This window comes from Portunus trituberculatus, chromosome 16, assembly GCF_017591435.1.
Source record: "Portunus trituberculatus isolate SZX2019 chromosome 16, ASM1759143v1, whole genome shotgun sequence".
NCBI classification, from domain to species: domain Eukaryota; kingdom Metazoa; phylum Arthropoda; class Malacostraca; order Decapoda; family Portunidae; genus Portunus; species Portunus trituberculatus.
In genome coordinates, this window is record NC_059270.1 from 7,873,716 (window position 1) to 7,895,721 (window position 22,006).

Consider the following 22,006-nt stretch of genomic DNA (forward strand, 5'->3'; position numbering starts at 1 on the left):
AAATTGCTGCATACTCAGGGTGTTCGGCGTCACAGAAAACGGAATTTGCCGCATGTGAGCACCTTGCCGCTCCTGGATGCGGGTTCTCAAGGCGGCTGTACATTGTGGTGTAGCTCGTGTGCCTCTGGTGGGTGGTGCCTAGAACTTGTCAAGATGTGGTGTATACCTTTAGATTTTTCACGGTTCAATATTTATTTGTGAGATGTTGTAATATATCAAAATTTAATACTAAGATGTGGAAAAGGCTCGTTAATAGCGGAAGTAAAAAAAGGAAGAAAAAAACTAAAGAAAATATTAATTACTGTTGATGATAAAGCTATGTAGAAAACAACTTCAGTAATGATGGATTAATTAATTCTAGAAGTGTTTTCCTCTTATTATTATTATTATTTTTTTTACATTGTATGATAACAGCTTTTTGTTTCTTGTTTTCTTCTCAATGATTACTTCATCACGATGACGATAATACTGAACAGTGGGTAACAACATTGTGAGTAATGATCACCGATTAAAGCAGTATTTGCACCATGAGGGAGGCGGTGGCATAGTGGATAAGGTGGTGCGCGTGGGATCGGCCAGACGTCCACGCGTAGGTTCGAATCCTACCACGTACAGCCTTAAAATAAAACACTTTGCCATTTGTCGAGTGGTTTAAAGTTACCTACATGTCACCATGATACCCAGGTTCTAGGTGGTTACACTCAAGATGAACTTGGACGGTGATATGGCACCTAATATGGGTACCACAATAAATAAAATTGCCTGCGCTACTAATGGGCGGAAGCTGAACAGCGCTTCCCATACACTCTTCAAGTGTGCCTACAGGCGCTATAGGCCTTACCGTAAAAAAAAAAAGGAAAAAAAATGAACTTTGAGGCTAATGAGGAAAAATCACCCTTCTGGTGCACCCATGAAAAGCAACAAAAGAGAGTTAAGTTAGCCTCTTCTGTGGAAAGCAGTTATATATAATGATTAATTATTATGCTCTTATGATCACTTTATTTATATAATTTTTTTATTCATTTATTTATTTGTTTGTTTACAGCAGGGGTACTCAATTGGCGGCCTGCGGTCCGGATCCGGACCTTCTGAATGTTGTAGTTGGACCCCAGGCCTCAGGAAGAGAAAAATCTAGTTAAATAGCATGAAGGTCCTGGTGATGGTTTCTTGCAAGTGTATTTCCTTGACTGACTGTAAGTTAGGTGTCTATAGAGAATATACGTACGGTAATATAAAACAGCAAACACATATAGAAAATTTCATTTGAAAATTCTCCATTTCAAAAGCTAGCTTTTTTTTTTTTTTTTTAGAGAGAGAGAAAAAAATCCTAGTCTTGTTATTATATTTTAGCTACAAAATTATTTTTTTTATTTCCACGTTTTCTAAATTAGTATAAATAAAACAAACAGTGAATATGAAATTAATAAGAATCATACATATGGTTTACTATTCTGTTCTGAGATGGTTCTTTTAATTATTTTCTTTATTTCATGTAATAAAAGTTTCCGGACCTCTGCATACATTAGAACTTGTCTAACTGGACCTTTGCTTATAATAATTGAGTAGCCCTGGTCTACAGTATTCATTCAAGGACGTTTTGACATTACATGCATTACCTCCAGTTTAAAGTGCCTATAATGAGCCACTACAGTCTGTGTAAGGTTTTCCATAATTTCACTAATTCCTGAACACAAAGCACGTTCAGTGTTCGTTTGTAACGTCACTCGATATGCAATTTTGTCGTTATAGCTAATCATCCACAGTCCATGCATACAGAGCTGCACTTAGCTAGAAATATATTTCAGTGCAACACATTACACGTGAATATTTAACATCATTATTATTTCTATTATTATTTAAAATTTTCACTAGTGTTTTTACCATTATTGTTACTGCTGTTACTACTGTTGCTGTTGTCGCTACGACTACTACTACTACTACTACTACTACTACTACTACTACTACTACTACTACTACTACTACTACTACTACTACTACTATTACCAGCACTACTAACAAGAATTAAGTTTGTAAAAAATTAGGTTTAAGAAAGGGCTTAGAGACAATTGTTTTTTAAAGAATGATAGATATGTTGAATGGGCTCAGTCATCAGATTATTGGTGCTGAGTTAATAGGGAGGTTTAGAAAATTTGAAAAAAAAATGTATGGATGGTAATACTACGAGAAAATAAGTAGATATATATACTTCGTACTTAGTGACTGTCACGTGTAAGCGTAATGTGTTCTTGCAACTTCCCTTATCATGTTCACATTTTATGTACTACTACTACTACTACTACTACTACTACTACTACTACTACTACTATTACCACTATTACTACTACTATTAATGCTAATGTTAATGCTACTGCTGCTGCTGCTGCTGTTGTTGTTGTTGCTGATGTTGGTGGTGGTGGTGGTGCTGCTGATGCTACTTTGCAATTATCGTATATTTTTATCTTTTCGTAATTAGAAAATAATCGAATGTTATTGAGTTAAGAAAGATATCTAACGCAGCATACATTTCAAAATTAAATCCTACATGCATTAAGAATAGTAGAGCAAAAATGATAGCTGTTCAGAACGGAAATCCTTTTTTTATCTCGTGTTTGTTTTTATATCCTATCCTCTGTGTGTGTGTGTGTGTGTGTGTGTGTGTGTGTGTGTGTGTGTGTGTGTGTGTGTGTGTGTGTGTGTGTGTGTGTGTGTTTGCTTGCGCGTTGAAACCGGAAATACTTTGTCCTTTTATCTCATATGTTTTTGTTTCCTTTCACTTTTTGTATGACAGCTGGATGTGAGAGAGAGAGAGAGAGAGAGAGAGTGTGTGTGTGTGTGTGTGTGTGTGTGTGTGTGTGTGTGTGTGTGTGTGTGTGTGTGTGTGTGTGTGTGTTACTTAAATGTCGTATACAAGACTGCGTTTCGTGTGATTTCTTATTTATAGTTGATCTTGTTTTACTTTCTTTAAATAAGTAAGTGTGTAGGAAATATTGGCTCGGATGGTTAGTTGACTGAGTTTGGATATGATTACAATATTAAGTATGTATTTAGGAAGGAGATGCGTTTGTCTTGTTTGTATATTTCTTTGTTGATAGTTTATAAGCTACTACTACTACTACTACTACTACTACTACTACTACTACTACTACTACTACTACTACTACTACGAACGACTACTTCTACTACCAGCACCACCACTACTACTACTACTACATACTACTAACACTACTACAACTAAGTTCGGTATCGCGATGTTTGTCATCACTGAAAGTTAGTTCGTATTAGTGTTACATTTCCTCTGCTTCCCACTGGTCTTGTTCACTGAGTAGCGTTACCTTGGTGATGTATCCTTTACTGCCGGCGAATGGCCCACTGGTCAATGAGCAGTCTAATGATAATTACTACTGCTACTACTACTACAACTACAACTACTACTACTACTGTATATTACTACTACTACTACTACTACTGCTACTACTACATACTACCACTACTACTACTACTACTACTACTACTACTACTACTAATAATAATAATAATAATAATAATAAAGATAAAAATAATAGTAATAATGATAATATAATGGTAATAATGATTATGATAATGCCTTTCCTTCTCCCGTGGCATCGCTACACAAGACTTTCTTTTTTTTTCTCACCCCTGTTCTGTCCACATAACTAATGCAAGAGTACTCTGTCATTCATGCCTTGCTCTAATAAACTCTGAAACTCCCTACTTTGTGATGGAGGGTGCCTTTGGTAGACTGGCACCAAGATGTATTAGGTTGCAAAAAAACAACAACGAAACACAGAGCACTGGCTGTATTATACAGTATGAAGGGGTACAACAGTCCAAAGTATAAAACAAGGAGAGCGGCAAACATTACGGGCAGAGACAGGCGGCCGATTGCAGGGACGCCGCGGGCAGAGCGGAAAAAACAGTTCCCACAGTGGAATACAATGTAAGACAAGGGAGCAGTATGAAGCATGGAACAGTATAAGTATATACATAGACATGATATATACATAGAAACCGATACAAATATGTGCATTGTGCAAGGCTGCCATCACATTGCTCGGCCACGTGGGACGAAAGCGCCCTTGCCGAAGAAATATCGATAGGAAATGCATGAAATAACATGTATATATATTTAGTTGTTTTGTTGAAAATTAAATATTTTTGCTGCTTTTGATATTGATAATACTGTTTTAAGATAGTACTAACTTATTTTAGACAGTGAAGTATGCAATAAAATTTGAAACGTAAAACATTGAAACGTAATAATGAATACTGATGGGATGAACCCCCCCAAAAAAACACAAATACGACTAGCGCCTAGAAACAGTAACATCGCGTACTAAATAATTTCGTGTTAACTTTTTTAGGAGCATTCCCTTAAATTTCTGTGATTGTCATTGAACGAAATTAAGAAAAAAAAAATGAAGCCACAGTGGTAAAAAAAAAAAAGAAAAGATAGGCTCAGGTTATTTACTGTACGTCAATTTTTTTCGTCAAGAAAATATAGACGTTTAATAAGCTGAAATATTTACAAAATCACTGAAAGCCTTTTAAAGACTAAAGAGATTTGTGGCTCTATTAATAACACCCATACGTGCTTACTTAGCTAAATATATGCGTTTGACAAGAATTTTTTTTTTCTTTTTTTGCATAAGAAGCATTATTAAAACCGAAAAAAAAAAAAAATTAAATCTACCTATTCTGATTCTCGGCTTTTTATATCCTACATTTCTCCTAGGCCTAATATAAGCTTTTATAAAGGAATATATGAGTATAAGGAAAACAATGAGATGCTGATTCTTAGGTGGGCGAAGAGTAATGTTAGGGCAGTGTGTACTTCTTCACTTGCCTTAAGGTATAGACAGCTGTCTGAATCATTCTTATCCATTAATTAAGTGAAGAGAACTGTTGATACACTCAGATAATTTGTCATTGTCTAGTGAGAGTCATTAGTGAGCTAATTCTGTTATGCCCGGCTGGTGTTCACGCCAAGGGTTACTTACGCGTGAAATGCTATGGCAGATAATTGAGTTTTGTTTAAATTGTGATCGAAATGCTATCCTTACTCTTTTCTTTTTTTATGAAATTCTCTGCTAGAAAATTGGATAGATAAAGTATGGAAATGTATCTCTTTATATATATATATATATATATATATATATATATATATATATATATATATATATATATATATATATATATATATATATATATATGAATAATGTTATTGTTACCAATTGTAGTCAATTTGACTTTGACTAACTTCAAAATTGGAGCACATTCTGTTTCTCTATACTTTCTCGGTAATCTTTATTCTTGGAGATTTCAATGTTCACCACCAGGTTTGCCTTTCCTCTTCCTTCACTGACCATCCTGATGAAATAGCCTTCAACTCTGCTATCCTCCATGACCGAGAGCAGCTGGTGCCACACCTTACTCGTATTCTTGACTATCTTGAAAATACTCCCAACATCTTTGACTTTTTCCTTACTTATAATCTTTCTGCTTATGCTGTTACCAATCTTCTCCGCTGGGTTCCTCCGATCACAATCTCATATCTGTATCTTGTCCTATATCGCCAATCCCTTCTCAGTATCCCCCAAGGATGATGGTTGGGAGGTGATATTGTCTGGCATGAAGGTGTACATTTCACACACTTTCTCTCAACCTAAACCTTCCAAACCTTGGTTTAACACAGCCTGTTCTTGCGCTGTACATGATAGAGAGGTTGTCCACAGAAGATGTATATATATATATATATATATATATATATATATATATATATATATATATATATATATATATATATATATATATATATATATATATATATATATATATATATATGAGAGGGAGGTTTCAAGACATTCATCCCTTTCTTTTCGCTAACTCTCTTGGACTTGCACGGGGACTGGCATTCTAAGAGGGACTTTTAATTTACTTTTTTTTTCCCTTGGTTTGCATTTCCGTCTTACATTAAAAAGTAGTCATAGCACGGTAGAAAGAAAATGTATAATATTGTTGATGTTGTCATTGTGTTTTGTTGTATATGTGTGTGTGTAAAGAAGGCTGGGAATAAAAGAATAATAGATTTGGCTCTAATAAGGTAAAATTGACAAGTTATTTATCACTGCATCGTAATATTCGCCTCCATCGTCTTTAATCAACGACTGGTAGATAAATTTTGTGGTGCCTATTTGAAGCAGATTTGTTTATTATGCGGAGATTGATTTTCGAAATAAAAAAAAAAAAAGGAAAATTTAAACTATACAGATCTTTTGGAAATTATGGAACAAATTAAAACTTTTGATAAAATCCTATTTCGTGCGTGTGATATTCCCCGCCGTTTTAATTAAGGAAATACTTGCTCCCCGGCATCATACTTGCCACCAACACTGATCGCCCTTTCATCACCTCTAATTGGAGTGTTTGGAGAGCGTCTCAGATCTTTTATACTGCCTGACTAAACTTTCGGCAGCGTCTCTCTTTCACTTTTCTCTTTACCTCCCCTTTTAAAGAGGTTCTGTTTTGGACATTTTACTATGCTTGGAATTTAAATCAAGATAGGAGAGTATGGTCTTTTGAAGTAAATTAAATCCAATCCACAACTTCGTGTGTGTGTGTGTGTGTGTGTGTGTGTTTCACGTTATGGCCTATAGCGTCTGTAGACATATACTTGAAGAGTATATGTGAGAAGCGCTGTTCAGATTCCGCCTATTAGTGGCGCAGGCAGTTTTATTTATAGTGGTACCCATATTAGGGCCCGTATCACCACCCAAGCGCATATTTGGTGTTACCACCTAGAACCTGGGTATCATGGTGACATGTAGGTAACTTTAAACCACTCGACAAATGGCATAGCTTCAAAGCGGTATGTGGTGGGATTCGAACCTACGAGTGGATGTCTACCCGATCCCACGCTCACCACCTTATGGACTATGTGTGTGAGTGTGTGTGTGTGTGTGTGTGTGTGTGTGTGTGTGTGTGTGTGTGTGTGTTTCATTACCCTATAAACAGACGTTAAAAAGTTAAGCGAATTTTATGTTAATAATTGGAATAGAAATAAATGTATGGGCCATGTTTGGAGAATTCTGTAATATCAAACATGAGTTGAAATGTAATAGGTGGAGGTAGCTATTATAACTTAATTTTCATAAGTAACATTTTGCATAGTATAATGTCCCTCCTCTGGATTATTGTACATTGATATTTCAAGTGGAATTATTTTGCTTAGTCCTACTTTACTAATTTTTTTTTTCGGGAATATGAATACTTAGAAGAGACAAAGTATCTTCATGGTTAGTAAATAACTAATCCATCTACAAAAATGTGGACTATCTGTATCATAAGAACACCCACTGCCATCAATAAATCCTACCATAGACTGTTGCAGTTTCGAGAACAGAAGCTTTCATCGTAAGAATTATCAAGATGTGTAGATCCTCTTAAGATTGGCACTCGTAAAAGTTAAACGACGAATTTTGCAAATGTCTTTGTCATATGAGTTACAACTTTACGTATGAGTTATGCAGGATATTAGAATTTCTCTTCACTGGAACGTAGGAAATCAAAATTTCGCTCTCCTCTTCTGCTATGTATGTTTATTTGCGTGTAAAAGCGCCTGGCAAACTCAAACGGAACCGAGGCACCTTCCAACAATGTTCCAAGAAACTTTGTGAGCAAGCAAAATCCTTATTGACTTTGGGTACAGCACGAAAAGAACTCTTCAGAAAACTTTTGATTTGGAGGCAAGTTCTTCTACGAAATAAAGTAGCTTTTTGGTCGAAGGAGTTCATAATATAGTGACCAGGAGTACCAGTAGGAATAAAATTACTGTATTGGGAACGGGCGATTGTTGTGATGTTATGATCTCAACATCTGTGTTCTTTTTGGTCCCGGATTCAGCTCCTTCGCTAAAGATTGATCACGCATTAAAAGAAAAAAAAAATACCCCCATTTATACAAACTGATCAAAGGGGTGGATTACAAATACAGCGAGAATAACATATCCCAACATGACCATCAGATCAGCGGCAGAGGACGTAGATAAATTATATCTGTAATGTGTAAAAATTTATATATTCGTGTGTGTGTGTGTGTGTGTGTGTGTGTGTGTGTGTGTGTGTGTGTGTGTGTCATTCACTTAAGGTTGTCTGCCGGTCACCCAGCCAGCCATTTCCCAAACGGAAAGAGCAGAGATCATACTGACTGATCTTCATGTAAGACTGAAACCACTCATACCCAACGCGCCGGAACAGCGAGGCCACAACCTCTGGAGGCCACAATCCTTCGAATTGTATCTCTGACCTACAAGTTGCTAGGTGAAGAGCAGCTACACATTAAAATGATTTCCCATTTGCTTCGTCCCGCCTAGGACTCGAAAACTTCCTTTTCGGTGGTGAGCTGAGCGTGCTATTACTACACTGTAGAGATGTATCGGATGTCGAATTTCAGACATCCGCGGATGCGGATGTATATGCGATGTCATTTTGCGGATGCAAATGCGGATGCGGATGTCAGTCTCTACTAAAATGCGGATGCAAATGCGGATGCGGATATCAAAATATGACATCCTCGCGGATGCGGATGCGGATGCGGATGTTTTTTACGTCAAACGTTCTCACCAAGAGGAGCACCCTCCCCCCTCCCGAAAAAAAAGCCTGTTTCAACGTCAGACCATGCAGACAGGAGAAGTTTATTTACTATGTTTGTACTTCATAGTCACTAAGTAAAATTCGCCCCCTCCTCCTGACCTTCCCCTAAATTCTAGACACATTACGTTGTGTAAGTTTGAAAGGAAATGAATCCGTGATATTATTTGCTTTAGTTTTACTAGATAATTAATTCATTAGACGCACATCACTAAATTTACTACACATTTCTAACCTCTGTCTGAACTCTAAGTCTGTAAGCAGCAGGCAGTACTCTGCTGGTCTGTATCTGTAACTGCGTGTCTATACTCTATATTACGAGTATATTACTCTATAATATATAGGTTGTGCAATACACAACACACATCCGCATCCACACATCCTCTGTTGAATGCGGATGCGGATGCGGATGCGGATGTATATTACATCACAAATGCGGATGCGGATGCGGATGCGGATGTTCAGTTTATCACAACTGCGGATGCGGATGCAGATGCGGATGTGAAAGAATATGCGGATGTTCCGCGGATGCGAATGCGGATGCGGATATCCGATACATCTCTACTACACTGGAATAGTGACTAGATGGTGTGTGTGTGTGGGTGTGTGTGTGTGTGTGTGTAGGAGACTGAGGACAGTGGTCGGAATATCGTACGAAACAGTTAAATTCATGCCGCTATGTTATATCAGATCAATTCATTTTCTGCTATAACTTTAGTGATTACAATGTTACTGTGTTTTGCCAGATATATAGCATATATTTCATGTTACAAATGAGTAACTCATTGCTAACATCCAACGATGGAGGGATAACACTCTCTCTCTCTCTCTCTCTCTCTCTCTCTCAGCCCCCCCTTCTCTCCCTCTTTCCCTCCTTCACTTCCTCCTCATCCCCACCACACACACACACTATGTAAGTATTGAAAGCTATTAAGTGCTTCATATCTGTTTCGTTACAGTTATTTTGCATATCACAAATTTCGATACAAATTTTAATTTTCTACTTTCCTTAGTGAAAAACATTACGAAGGAAACAAGATATCAAGTGTGTCTGAATATTCGAGACCGCACAACGGGCAAGTTCGAGCTATTGACGTCATGTGAACCCAGAAATAACCACCCACCATCATCTTTCTCTTTTTCCATTTTTTTCTGGTTTATGAGGATGGATTAGAACGTGAATCTATGATATTCTTTGCTTTGCAATGGCGGATTATGGAAAGCAATTGTTTAGAAGCCTGGATATGATTGTATTGAAAACAAATGGCAATAGACAAACTGAATTACTAAATCTGACGAGGCATCTGTGTTTTCAGTGATGTTGGCTTATCTTGCCAAGTTTCACCAACTAAATAAAGATGATATATCTAGTATTCTCCCACATTGCGCTATAGTCAGAAATCATTTTATAATATAGCTATAACAAGATGGTCTTAAATCATAGAAAATTTTACTTGTCTAAGAAAATAACGAATTATTATCGTTTTTTATAAGACAGACTATCGAGGATGAAATATCGCGTGTGGCAATAATGATCATAGCCTGATGGCCAGGCTTTCCTGGGATGGTGTGCGAGTCGGAGTGCAGGAGAGCGCAGTGGTGATTGTGAAGGACTTTTTGGCGGATAAATTTCGTATCGTCAGCATTGAAAGTAAGTATTTGATAAGAATGATAAGGAGGTATAGACTGATATTTTTTTTTCTGTTAGACTATTAGCTTTTGGCACCCTTCTTTTTGTTCCTATGGTCTTTAAAGATAAGCACGGCGTAACTTCGTGTTTGTGTAGCTGTGTAATTCACCACCTCGGTCGCCTCCTGGTCAGCCAGCCAGTCATCCACATTACGGAGCGAGCTCAGAGCTCATAGACCGATCTTCCGGTAGGACTGTGTGTGTGTGTGTGTGTGTGTGTGTGTGTGTGTATACACGTGTGCGGATGCGCGCGCGCGCGCTCATGTACGTGTGTGCGTGAGCGCGCGCATGTGTGTGTGTGTGTGTGTGTGTGTGTGTGTGTGTGTGTGTGTAGTAGTAGTAGTAGTAATAGTAGTAGTAATGATAATAATAGTAGTAATAGTAATAATCGGATTATTAATCACGTAGCCTTAAAGCTGAAAATTTACGTGTTACGTTCTTATATACTAACATACAGACATCTTCATTATACATTCAGTATTTGAATAAAAAAAAAAAAGTAGCTTATTCTGGCCCATATAATTTGACTGCTAGATGGCAGAAATCAACGTAGTTGACTAGCTCCGGGGGCCTCAGACCACCCCGTATTTTTTTTTTTTTCTACTCAATGATTTATTTTTTTTTTTCAATTTATAGTTTCACCCAACCAATGAATTTTTTTTTGTGGTTTAGTTTTTTCAGTGAGAAATGTAGTGAATCGATTTGTTTCACATAATTTCGTCGCAAATGGATAGTTTTCAAGTTATGACTTTTTTTCAGCATATGCCTTAACGATCTTGGGGGACCAGTGGGAAATAAGGGTTTTTTGAATATGGGAGCATTACATTAAGTAACGTGCCTTGCTAAAAGCGGTTGGAAATAAAACAAATCACATTAAAAATCTCTGAAAATAAATAATTGATGCTTTTGACGGTGGTGGTGGTGGTGGTGGCTAACGCGGAACCGGAGGGGGCTCGGCTGCCACGAATATTGTTGTATTATTGGTGTCTAGTGGGCATGGTTACCCATTAAGGGCTACAAACCAAACCCAGCATTATAATCATCTAGCTGTGGGTCCTATTACTTAACACTAATAGATGAATTGGGGTTACACTGGAAATAAATCCGCCAAAAGACTTATAACCTAAACCGAGATTCGAATCCCCGAACCCGAAGTGTAAAGCTGACACGTTAATCACTGTGCTATAGTGTGTGTGTGTGTGTGTGTGTGTGTGACTTTAACGTGACAAATTTCGTAAAATCTGAGCTTGTTTTGCATGCAAATACACTCTTAAAGTTGTTCCTAATATTATATACCTTTTTTTGATGTTATTAAAAATCATCAGATGATATCCATTTGCCTTGTGATGACTTTCTTATTTATGGAAGCGTTCGGTCATTTAACTCTGAATAATGGTCGTTCTCTAATTCAAGGAACATATATCTGCTATTATTCCCACCCTGTCTTTGTAAATTGGGATGGGAAGTTCTGTTTTAGGAGTCTGGCGAGGTACTAGCCTAGCCTGCCCTGGAAGACCAAGATTATTAGAAAAGTAAGTTTTGGCCCTGACTGGCTTGGCTTCGCCAGAAAATGAAAGTTGAAATGAGTTCAGAAAATTGTTTTATACGCATTTCTTCACATCCGTGTGTGTGTGTGTGTGTGTGTGTGTGTGTGTGTGTGTGTGTGTGTGTGTGTGTGTGTGTTTTCATACGCCCACTTTACTTGACCTATAACAACTACATTTAGCATGGGATCTACCATGGATTGAGAAAGGTCAGCGCCGGTCACCGGGTGGGTTGACAGGTATGAAAAATCAGCCAGTGACCTCTGTTGTTTGGTCTCGTCTTTTATTAGCAAGGAAGTGAAAACCGTCTTTGTACTGATATCAGCTAACGGCAGCAATGGTAACGACATCAACCAATTTGATGGACTTGTTTAGTTTGTGGTGAAATGCACAAGTTGCAAATCAAATGCATATGAGTAATTGCTACGATACCAACAATAATAATGATTATTGACGTTACGATGTTATTCCTTTGACATTTGCTATACTTTGAGTAAGACTTGGTGACTAAAATGTATCTAATGGCACGTAAGGCCTTAAAATTCTCGATTACGCGTTTTGTAGCAGTCAATGGATACTTTGAAGATTATATCCTAGACTTGCAGCTAATCACTTGATAAAGCTTGAGACAAAGCCACCTATATCAGAGGGATTAAGACGAGAAACATAACTGATGACAGCGTCGATGAAAAATAATGATAATGGCAAAGGACTTGATAACACGACCATGAGACAAGAGACAGATCTCAATTTAACCCGTTTCCATAAGACATTAATTCATTAATAACAACATCCTAGGGAAGAATAAAAATAAGTTTGTTGAATTTTGCCTTAAATAAGTATCTTTTACGAAGCGATGCATCGGTGAGGTTGCAGTGATGAATCAAAGGTTGGGTTTTAACTAATATTCGTGACCAATATCCTGACAATAGTATTTTTATTGCATTGAAATATTATTGGATTACACAGTTAGCAATGCTTGTTGATATATACTTTTTTTCAGTCGCAAATTATGGAACTTGCTTCATTTTTGTGTATGATTTAGATTGCACTAAAGAAAACGTTATTGAAGTAGATTTTCACAGTGTTGCTTCTATGAGAGTAGAACAATAACGGCCATCTTTTTATTTTTGCAACCTCGGCCGGCCTCCTCCAAGTATGAAAAGTATGTAGTGCATATAACTTAGTATTAAAGAAGTATGAAAAGCAGATTCATCAAAGGTACAAATTAATTAGGGAAATGAATAGAAATATCGAATTTTGAGATACAAGGCGAGAGAGAAATATCCTTTTGGTGTTATTATTCCTGCATATGGGTTTGTAGAAAGAGAGAGAGAGAGTGAGAGAGAGAGAGAGAGACATGGGGGGGGGGGAGAAGCGCAGTGATTTAATGTAAGAAAGAGTGGTAATCCAGATTAATGATACAAAAAATAGTCTGTTTAGGTGTCGAAAAATATTTCTTTGCGTGTAGAGGAAACTTAAAAAGACTTGAAGACTCGTAGTCTCTAGAACAGTGTATAGAAAAAGAGTTCATGAAATGGTGAAAAATTTTGTTGTAATGATGTTCTGGTACTTATCTCCGAGAATAGTTCAACCTTAAGAAAGAGGCACAAAATCACTAGGATCGTTACATTTAGGCTGTGAAACTGTTCAGTCATCATAACTTTAAAATGTAACACAGGTGATTATTCTAATTTTCATTGGATTTTTCTCACTGAGTATACAAAATCCTTGTTTAACTGTCATTAGAATTTTAATGGTCTCTTCAAAAACGTTTGAGAATACAGAAAAAACAAACATCATGGTGATTATTTGAGTTTTCATTGGTACTTTTCACAATGAGATGTAATATTCGTTGAACTATCACTGCAGACCTAAATAGCTCTCTTCAAAATCCTTGTAACCTCTACCAGTCACCGAGACCATTGAGAATACGAAAATACCTCCTCCATGTTGGCCCCAGCCCCCCCCCAAAAAAATATAAATATAAATAAAAGTCGAACCTTACAAAGCTGAAAGATCGTATGACATCCACTTGTTACTGCAGCACATGAACACACAAATTGAGTTAAGTGTAGATTTTGGCGTTATTTTTTTAATAGAAATGCACAAAATACGATGAAGTTTAATTACCATATATGTATTGTTTGTTTCCAAAAAAATACACTTGAATGTTCTTTTCACTACAAAAAGAAAGAAAAATTTATATTTTTACATTTTACTCTACATTCTTGCCAACTGAGCAAAATTATGGTCACACTTTCATGAAGAAGATATTATCATAGTATAACATGTATTTGGAATGCCTTATGAACATCTGTATTCCATATTGCCTCTATAGATCTAATTTCATTAATTAGTACTATGGGTTATTCACGTGTATATCAAATTATATATCAGTAAAATATACGGTTTCAGTGCCTTTATGAGTGACTGAAATTTATCGCTCAATATTTGAAAGTGATCAAGGTAGTTACTCTCTCATCCAGAAATCATTTGCTAAATATTTTTTTTTTCTGATCCAAATAGCCAATTGCCTAATTTAATTTTAAGTGCAGGGAGAGATCAGTGGTTTGATTACAGTCAGCAACAAGTGTACCCACAACCCGCGCGCCGTATATCAATGATGAATTGCCTTGTAGGTGCTGGTGGCGGTGTTGAACATGATTACAACCCACTAATTGGTGGTAACGAGAAAAAAAGTATGCCAATAAAACTTTAATCAATCCCATCCCTCGTTGTAATGAATAAAAAGAGGGAGCGTTTGTCGTGTTTTAAGCAACTGATTGACAGCAGGGTCGAACTGAAATAGCATCTTGATAGGCAACAAGATCCATGCAAGAAGTGTTAAAAGGTATGGTTCCGTAGGACACACACACACACACACACACACACACACACACACACACACACACACACACACACACACACACATTTCGGTGATGTGAAAATAGGTTTCCTCTTTTAAAGTTTGTCGAATCATGGCCCCACACATTTTTTTTCTACGCATCAGAAACGTAATAACATGTTGCACGTATAGTATCCAGTATCCAATGTCATGGTTATTATGAAATCCATTGATCAAATTTATCACTGATCGCATTTCTCTACCGGACATCGACACATTCTCACCATATTCAATACTTTTAACACTACCATCACCACCACTACCACCACCACCACTACTCTGTGTCTGTCATCGACCAGACGTGTGGCGCTGCAGGGCACAGACCTCTAATTAAATTCCCATTAGCTGGTGCCTTGGTCGCCCTTGTTGATTCGACAAGGAGAAAATTCTTCTTTACTGAAGAGGAGGAGGTGCTCTCACAACCTCTAATTATTACATTCTCATAATGATTTGTAGAAGAGATATAACGTGTCTGACTAAGTGGAAGAATAAGTGAAATTAAGCCAGATGGAACCATGCGTGTGTGGTAGTTGTCGTAAAACAGGGGTAGCATGGAGACACCTGAGTCCATTATGAAAGTGTATTTACGGTAGCACAATACACAACAAGTGTAAACCGAGCGAAACGAGAGGCAGGAGGCGCACGTGTCGCCTCAGGCGGCGGCCGAGCGAGAACTGAGGGGAAAGACGTGACGTCAGACAGAAAGGGAGTATGGGAAAAACAAAGGACGTGCTAACATACGTGCTTTGGGGTCCGCGAGGTCTCCAAACGCACGGGTTAGAATCCTGTCCACGGTCTGAGTGTAGGTTGGGCTTCCTCACTCGGGGCAACGGTTTCCTAGCGGGTGGGCTATGAGATAGGAGGTACCCCAAAAAAGTACCCCCTTTAGCCCATAAATTCCCGTAAAAAGCCCACATGGTATATATATATATATATATATATATATATATATATATATATATATATATATATATATATATATATATATATATATATATATATATATATACACACACACACACACACACACACACACACACACACACACACACACACACACACACACACACACACACACACACACACACACACACACAAGCGTCATTAAGGAAACAAGGAGTAATTTTTCGATTATTTTACGTTTTGTTCGCCTATTTTTATTCATATGTTATATATCATTAGTTCGAGATGCTAAGATTATTTATATACTCATTATCAGATTGTGGTGTTTAAGAGTGAAGTATCCAAAAGTACATTTTGTAAATAACTATAACTGTAATATCCACAATTTATTGGTCTTTATTTTCTTTTAGAGTTCGTATTGCTAGTAATCTTCTAATAAAGATTATTTATTCTGAAGAGAGTCCTGTAACGAAAGTGAGAGTAATTCATGTCAGAGTGCCAACCCTCAATATTGCCAATTGTGAAGCAATTAAAAAGGAAGAAAACAAAATTTTACAGTTACCCAAAACAAATGAGAGAAAACCCGCTCTTGAAAAGGGTGGCTATTGCAGTTTTTTTTTTTTTTTCTCGCTCTAGCTCTCTCTCAGACTATAGTAGAGTATATGGTTCGGTAATGTTCATGCACTCTTGAAGATAGAGACAGCTGAGCAAAAACCGTGCGCAGATTAGATGGAGCATCAAGGAGTCAATTAGCGTTAGGTTTTTGTTACTTACATGATACCCAAATTTTTTTTTTTTTTCACAATAAAACTGTAAACTTAGTGAATTTTTGAGAAATGAAAAATCTATAATCCCATGAATTGTACTTAGTTCTGTAGAATCTGTCACTTTCCACTGTTATTTATTTATTTATTTATTTTACTGAAATTACTTCACATCAAATTCTTTTATTAATTACTTTACTTATTTGCAGGGATTGAGTCTCCTCTATGTTTCAAGGACCAGTAGCAGTAGACACATTGTCATCACATCTTACTCTCTCCAAGCCTTGATTCGCTTTTATGTTGGCCGCATCAACCTGGTAAGAATATAGTATGATCATTTTAATTCCACTTCCTATTTTTATGTTTTCACTCTGAGTGCGGTGCGTCACCAGATATGCATGTGAAAATGAAAGATGCATAGGTTTTTGCCTCGTCTTTCCTCGGCTTGAGAAATATTGCCTTTCTCTGGCCAAAGATGCATCGAGAAAAAGATCGGTCTTGTAATGGCCAAAGAATTAACTTTAATACAACTTGCTCTCTCTCTCTCTCTCTCTCTCTCTCTCTCTCTCTCTCTCTCTCTCTCTCTCTCTCTCTCTCTCTCTCTCTCTCTCTCTCTCTCTCTTTCCAGTGTGTGTGTGTGTGTGTGTGTGTGTGTGTGTGTGTGTGTGTGTGTGTGTGTGTGTGTGTGTGTTTCTTTATTTTTTCTTTCAATTTTTGTGTGTCTGTGTTTGTTCATTACTTTGTTTATTTTATTCTTTCTTTTTCTTTTTTTTCTCTTTCATTTTGTGTGTGTGTGTGTGTGTGTGTTTGTTTCTTTTCTTTTTTTGTGTGTGTGGATTTGTTTGTTTCTTTGCTGTGTGTGTGTGTGTGTGTGTGTGTGTGTGTGTGTGTAGTAAACATAATGTACATTTCCTTCATTCGCCATGTTTATGTAATCGTTCGCTTCACACATGAGTTTTTTTTTCTTCTTTGTTTCCCTTTCTCTCTTATCCTTTCTCTCTCGCGCTCTCCTAATCCAGAGGTACAATCACAGTCGCTGCATCACCTAATTTGCTCCGAGACTGATGATACAAGAAGGATCATCATCTTGTTATCTTCCTCCTCCCTGACTTCCGCCATCCTTTCTTTCCTCCCTAACTTCTTTATTCTGTCGTATGATTTCAGTCTTGTTTCTGAGTATTGTTTTTGTTCGCTGTGAAGTGTATTAGAATATTACTCAGATTTTGTGTGATTTTATATGAGGGATTGTGTATAAATGACTTTCCATTGAAACTTGTGGATTTCTAGTGACAAGTTATTTATTTTGCAAATATTAATTTTTGCCATATTTCCTCAATCGTTTTTGTTTTTCTTTTTTTACACCACACCTGGTAAAGCAATACACGTAAGGTTGTTTTCTAATTTAATTACCTTGTTTTTTATATATGCCTCTTAACACGAAGGTATAATACAAAATACAAAGTTCATTGTTTGGAAATCAAGTGCATTTACCACTTGTTGATATTTCCATAGCTATTAGGATAAAATATGTGTTTATCGATTCATTATATTCATCAGCAAAATGTGTTTCCAAGTGATTCACATATAATGTTATTCGATCTTTGGGAGAGAGAGAGAGAGAGAGAGAGAGAGAGAGAGAGAGAGAGAGAGAGAGAGAGAGAGAGTTACGTTTCTGCTATTTACTGTAACATTCATTTTTTTTTTTTTCTTTTACGTCGTCCTTTCTATACATTTTTCGTTTGATCATTTCTTCTTTTCATTTTTCATCCATTTTCGAGTCATGCAACATTTTTCCCCAAAGCTTCCATTCTCCACTTCACAGTTCATCTCGTATTCACCCCATTTTCTCTCTCTCTCTCTCTCTCTCTCTCTCTCTCTCTCTCTCTCTCTCTGAAAATCTTATTTTACAAACACGTCAGGAAATACATCACACCGTCTTTGTTTATCACGTGACTAGTGTTGATGTTCTAATCTAATGTAATGTAACCTTACCTAACCTTTAATACATTCATTCATAAAGATATAAAACTAAGCTATTCCACAACTTGAAGTTCTCAGAAATCGTACGTAAAAATTACAAGGTTTTGTATTCTTTCATAAGTGAAGAAAAGATTGATTTAGAATCACAAGTATTGCGCATTGACCTACAAAATAATTTGAACTAATTCGTAGATGTCTCGTATGACCTCTGTAAATACTTGGAGACTGTGTGTTGCCCAGCATGGGCAAGGACATAAATGAATAAAAAATTATAAAAAGAGCCTGTTAACTCTCACATGCCATTCCAGAATATACCTAACTGACTTTTCTGTGTGGTCACTAATTCCTTTTGGTGTCGTGATTCCTGCTCTATAATCTTGGGAGACAACAAGATCAGTAGGTAAGAGTCGGTGAGAGAAAAATATGTATAATTTTAAGAAATTCGCTTCACTGCTGTATTGTGATATAAAAAAAAATTAATATCCACACCTATGATTGTGCTCCTGTATCTTTGCAGGTTTATCAGTAACGTCCACAACAACTATTCTGCATCCCAAAATTTCATCAATAACAGTGTTGTTTATTCGGAACTAGAGGGAACCGGAAGTGCTCGTGCTGTCAGAAAGCCTCCATGGAATTAACTTGATTATCCCATGACTTTATTATCTTCGTGTAAGCGGCTTGATGCATTCCCCTTTAAAAAGCATTAGGGCATAAATGGAAATCAGTAATAGCTATCCAGAGGGACCTGTTATAACCATCTAACGACTAGCAAAATTAGAACGGTGTGTGCGTGTGTGTGTGTGTGTGTGTGTGTGTGTGTGTGTGTGTGTGTGTGTGTGTGTGTGTGTGTGTTTGGGTGTTTGGATGTGTGTGTGTGTAGTAAGTATAGTTTATTGACATTTTTAAGGAATACAGAGATTTACAATCAATAAATATGTCAGACATGGTCTGTCGAGTCGAAACTTCTAAGACAAACGGTTTTAATTAAAAATTATATGCAGTAAGAGCAGAAAAATAGTTTTACATAATATCTAACCTAGTTAGGGAGTAGTCCTATTCCATTGTAAAGTTAACTTGTAAACAATGTGCTGTCACCAAGGTAGATGTGTGTGTGTGTGTGTGTGTGTGTGTGTGTGTGTGTGTGTGTGTGTGTGTGTGTGTGGGTGTGTGTGTGGATGTGGGTGTGTTGTGGTGTGTGTGTGTGTGTAATGATGGTGATGGTAATAATAATAGTACTAGTAATAATAATAATAATAATAATAATAATCATAATAATGATGATAATCAACGGTCTATTAATAGCTCATTATACAATGTGTGTGTGTGTGTGTGTGTGTGTGTGTGTGTGTGTGTGTAATAATGATAATAATAATAATAATAATTAGTAATAATATTAATGGTGATAATAATAATTATAATAATAATAATAATAATAGTAATAGTAATAATAATGAACGGTATATTAATAGGAGTTCACTATACAGTATGGGCAGCCAACAGCTAAAATATATATATTAGAGGCAGAAATCAAAATCAAAAGTGATAAGAAAACCACACACCAAAGGGTATAAAGAAAGCACACCAGACAATGGAATATACTGAAATGTTTTCCAAAAAAATCGTGAGGAAGTGCAGCAAGCTTTTAAATCCATGGGTACTACTACCAGCAAAAAAAAAAAAGAAAAGAAAAGAAAACTGCTTTAAAATCCTACTTCCACCTCCCCCGTGGTGAGCAGGGGACAACAGACGTGAAGCCTGGCTAACAGAAGAGGTGAGCAAAAAAACGCGCTTATGATACAAATTTTATCTGGACGACAGTGAGTTACGGGGAGGTCACGGTGCTGACCAGTCTGGAACCAAACTGCTTGAGGTTGGCGGCGTAGTTGTCAGCATAGAGTGTGAGATGCCGGGTGGCAAGGACCGTTTTGTATGTGATGTACGTGGAGCCGAGAATGATCTTGATGGCCCTTTTCTAATTCCTATAGAGGCGGTTAAAAATAGTCTGTGTCTGTGTGCCTGTGTCTGTGTCTGTGTCTGTCTTTGTCTTTGTCTTTGTCTTTGTCTTTGTCTGTGTGTGTCATATAGGGATAAAACAATATATTCGTACTTTGAATAACTTTGGCCGAGAAGGACTGGAAATTTAACCGTTATATCACCACGATGTCTTGCACTCCGCAATGTATGTTCGATGAAGCAGTCCTCACAAACATCCCCGTAAGAACAAAAAGTCTGTTGTGGTTTGTTATTCCTTTGTCTTCCCCTGTGATGCAACTCCCCGGCTCTTGCTGTGTTGGGTCACTGTCACTGTCTAGGGCCATCTGGAGAGCCACTTCCTGGAGAAGCCTTGCACTGGTGAATATTGAATCAAGGGCAGGCGTGGCACCTTCACATCCCCGCCTTTGCTGTCCCGCCATCTACAACCCTCCTCCATCCCTCGACCACCCACAGTGATCAATAAGTTTATCCCGAGCTTGGATTCTTGCTGAGAATAGATGTAGTCCGAGTATTTTTTATGATATTTAATTTTTCTTTATTCGATGGATCGCTTGCGTGACCGTCTTGCCTCTCGCCTCTCGAGATGTATTTCCTTTAAGAGGATTGAGTTACTCTAGCTCAGGGGATGCATGGGGAACGTTTCCTAGATACAAATTCAGTGCAAGGATCTGTAGGCTCTTTTTAGATTTTTCTTTTTCATCATGTCAAGGAGACCAGCCAAGGATGTAAAAACAGGGACAAAAAATTTGTCCTCTCTATTTTCTTTATTGCTATGGTCAGCACGTGTTGACATTCCCTTCTTTAAAAAATTTTTGCAGGGTAAGGTATAAATGAAATAGAGAAAATACGTTAATTCTTTTCTGCTCTTTACTACAAATTGATTAATAGACTGGTTCAAAATGCGTGTGTGTGTGTGTGTGTGTGTGTGTGTGTGTGTGTGTGTGTGTGTGTGTGTGTATATATATATATATATATATATATATATATATATATATAGAGAGAGAGAGAGAGAGAGAGAGAGAGAGAGAGAGAGAGAGAGAGAGAGAGAGAGAGAGAGAGAGAGAGAGAGAGAGAGAGAGAGAGAGAGAGAGAGAGAGAGAGAGAGATAATGAGTAAAAAAATGATACTGGGATCTCTTTAATACCTCAGCTCATCTGATTAAAATTCTTTAACATGAAAAGAAGCGTTTTTAATTAGGCAAGCTCCTCCAGGTCTAGGAAGGGTCGATTCCTCGGTTACTTCGAGAGACAACACTGATACTGTTAACAAAGAAGGAAAGTGTAACGTATACCTCATTTTTTTGTGGTCTTTTTTCTCTCTCTCTTAAATTTGAGACTAAAAATTTAAGGAACGTCTTTCATTATCAAAATACACTACGTTATTCATTAATAATTTTATTGTTATAATTGTATGGTGGTCAACAGTAAAGTCTGTTTTTCCTATTTTTCCAATGCAAAACTAACTTATTTCCTTATTCTTTTATCCCGTTCACTGATAAATCTTGTAACAGGATGCATATAAGTTCCTTTTATTATCATTTCTATTTCTCATCAT

The 22,006-nt window shown here is 37.0% G+C and overlaps 1 protein-coding gene and 1 long non-coding RNA gene across 7 annotated transcripts in view; one reads left to right on the plus strand and one right to left on the minus strand.

The window, feature by feature from the left end:
* The window catches only part of LOC123504597 (complexin-like), a 792,775-nt gene that overhangs the window by 655,579 nt on the left and 115,190 nt on the right, over positions 1–22,006 (minus strand). The window lies entirely within an intron of this gene.
* LOC123504598 overlaps positions 10,229–22,006 on the plus strand; it is a 194,863-nt gene continuing 183,085 nt past the window's right edge. For both annotated transcript variants that reach the window (XR_006674882.1, XR_006674883.1), the window contains exons 1-2: positions 10,229–10,317; positions 16,684–16,791. This is a non-coding gene — a long non-coding RNA (uncharacterized LOC123504598). The remainder of the gene's footprint in view (positions 10,318–16,683; positions 16,792–22,006) is intronic.